Source organism: Coenobita brevimanus, chromosome 98 (genome assembly GCF_032717465.1).
Source record: "Coenobita brevimanus isolate Jiangsu-jjx chromosome 98, ASM3271746v2, whole genome shotgun sequence".
Lineage (NCBI taxonomy): Eukaryota > Metazoa > Arthropoda > Malacostraca > Decapoda > Coenobitidae > Coenobita > Coenobita brevimanus.
In genome coordinates, this window is record NC_137051.1 from 1,377,204 (window position 1) to 1,380,511 (window position 3,308).

Below are 3,308 nucleotides of genomic sequence, written 5' to 3' on the forward strand. Positions count from 1 at the left end.
TACCGACTGAGCCCCCAGACGGCCCCCCTCAGCAGGCCCGGCGTAGGGTAATGGACATGGTGTGTGTGTGTGTGTGTGTGTGTGTGTGTGTGTGTGTGTGTGTGTGTGTGTGTGTGTCTTTGGCCCATATCCTCGTGGGTGAAGAAAACTCCTTATCACCTTCTTCCTTGCTGGTTTATTCTTGTATCTGTCATGTTGGTAGCCTCGTCTTATGTTATTTATGCAGTCTGTGTCGATGTACAAAGGCACAAATAATATGCAAGGGAGTATAAAGATGTTGTGGCCCTTTTATGTAATTTATGCAGTCTGTGTCAATTTTGCAAAGGCACAAATAGCTACAAGAGAATATTAGAATGTAATATGCTAAATAAATAACCAGGGAAAAGGTATTAGGGAATCTCTCTTAACTGATGAGAATATGACCCTTTGGCTTGCCTTCTAAGTTAAGGAGGCTGTGTGGTGCCTCTTCCATAGCAGTTTTATTATGCATCCTTCACATTGGTATTCTTTTATATGGTGTTTATTTTCCTTCCGTATGCAAGCAGTGTTCAGGAATGACATTAAAGCAAAAATTTATGTACAACATGAAAGCAAAAATTTGCATACAACATCAAGAAATAAATGGGTAAGGAAGAAGTGTTAGAAAGCCTTCTGACCCCACGAGAATATGACCCTTTGGTCCATGAGGAATCACCAATGTTCCAGTGCCAAAGATTCAAGTGGACGTGTCCATTTTGTGCAACAAATGAGTTAAAGCCACAAATCACAAGTGTCCAGCTTATGCAAGGTAATACTTTCCCTGAGGATTAAGGAGTTGGTGGATGTATCATAGATAAGAACAGAGCTTTGTATGATATTAAAAAGGTGAGATTAAGGTGTGTGTGAGTGACGTGTGACACTGTGTTGAGCTCTGCCCCACACTTCTCCTCTTTCACTGGTAAGTGTTGCCACTTGATGATCTGAACCAAATATATGTTGATAAGTGAGAAATGGGTTAGAGTATCCCATGACTTGATTTAATTTATAAATACTACTGTAATGTACATTTAAGGTCCATCCAAACTGTTAATTTCATGTAAATGTTTGTGACCCAGCTTTGTACCCCTTAGGAATTAGATATTGTATATGAATGGCATTCAGTGAATGCCCTAAAATTGATTTTACAAAGTTTTGAACTTTGCTGTTCAGTAAGACTCCGATCTCCTTATGTCGTGGAGAAGACCTTGACTGTAGGGTGATACTGTCAATCTTGTTCCTGGGAGGAGAGAAGTGAAGTGTACCAAACCATACCATGTAGTGACCTGGGCGGTGAGTGATGATTGGCTTACCTCATTGTCATGCTCTGTATTTCCATCCTCACTCCACCATACCTTCTGTCTTCATAAAACCTGCTATACCATACCTTTTGCACCACCATATCCTCCACTTCATACTTTTCATCATCACTCCTTCATACCCTCCACTTTACCGTTGCCCTACCATACCCTTCACTCTTTCATTCCATTGTACCCTCCATCCTCACTCCACCATACCCTTTATTCTAACTGCATGTACCATTTTACCTTCCTCCAGTCTGGACTTGTAAGCCTGCCCTCACCCATCTCCGCTCCAGTACTCACACAAAATGAAACTCGCCCAATCCTCAAAATCATCTCTGTAGTGTGGCCCCCCCCTCACACCACAACACACTCACGAGATGCACCTGAGTTTTACAACACAAGATTCAGTTTGCAAGCAGTCCAATATGCCTTTTTCTGTAATGCATCCTCATACACTACAGCATTTTTTTTTCACCTCGTGCACCTTATTTTCACTACACAAACAAACCTTCAACATCCACCCAACAAAAGATCTCGTGGAGCACCCAGTTAAAGTGCTGGGTTACCTGCAGTCCACTGGTTTTGTTTCAGTAGAACTTGGAACAACAAAACAACAACAACCAGCTTCTGCACTGTTTTCCCCAACACGCACCACTCATTTTCTTTATTGTTCATCCTGTTCATTGGTTAGTTTATTTAAGTAATCTGTGTTGGCGAGTTGAGGCTGTTGAAAAAGCTTTAAAACTACAGCATAGAAACACAATAATCAGTTTTAGAAACAGCATACTCTCCAGCATTAGGATTTGAGGTTCACAACTGACTTCCCGTTAGCAAATTAGGCGTGAATGTCTTACTTGTCGTATTTAATATTTCCCTGTCTGTACTTGCTGTCTTGTGCAGGTATCACATTTGACCAACACACTCATTTAAATCTCAGTTACAAAAGGACATGGTGTGGTGGCATTTCTTGATGTGCCTGGTGGTGTAGTGGTTAGAATGCCTTGGTTAATGATTGCCTTCTATTGGTTCCATTCCCAGGAGGTGGCTGGAGGCTTGTCAGTCATGTAAAGCCAGTAGGGGAAGTAGCCTGGTCATCAACCATTAAATGCACTGAATAATGATAGCCTTGCCTTGGACTCGTATACATCAAAGGGAGTAAGATGGGATAAGCAGTTACTGTTTCACTCTATTATTATAGTGATTTCAGAACAGTAAGAGTCATACCAGCCAGAATATAAACCTGGTGTGTAACCAAAATAGAAAATATTGAATTGGAGCAAGTGAAATATCGTCATTTGAATCACAGGGATAAAGTTTGTCATGTAGGCTGTGTCTTCCCATGCTGATTTTTTTTTACTTTTAACTTTAATGTATTTAGATCCATTCTCATCTGATGGTATGCATTCCGGGGATACTTTTTAATTATGGCTTTCTTCTTGACCTCTTCACAGTGATGACATAGCAATACTTTTTGTTTATTCTTGCTACTACCAGACAGCTTTAGTTAGGAGTGACTTCAGAGTGCAAGAGATTATGTCTAGCCTTCATTGATCACTTGACTAATTGATGGACTCTCATCAGCAGACTAAAAATTTTTGTTTATAGCAAGAAAAAATTATTTAAAAATGTCCTAAGATTGTAGGGGTTAAGGGCCATTATGAAATACTGTTTGTTTTCCCTGTACCACCTGTTTTATATTTCTAGTCCATCATAGTTCTTGACCGAAAGGTTATGCAACAATCATAGAGCAACAGAGAGTATCCAGAAGTAACATGACCAACCAGTGGCCTCAGACATTCCTTTTGTAGTCCTCTGTTTAATTATATACATCACTTCTAAGGGGATGGAGTGGAGAGGTATATGAGAGAGGGGGGTGAGAGCTGGGAGCAGGGCAGTGAAATGGCGGGGGACAGGGAGACGTGGAGGCAAATTGTTTGTGGCCACCCCGTACAGGTTTAAGACGTCTGGCAGTGGATAGACTTCTGATAT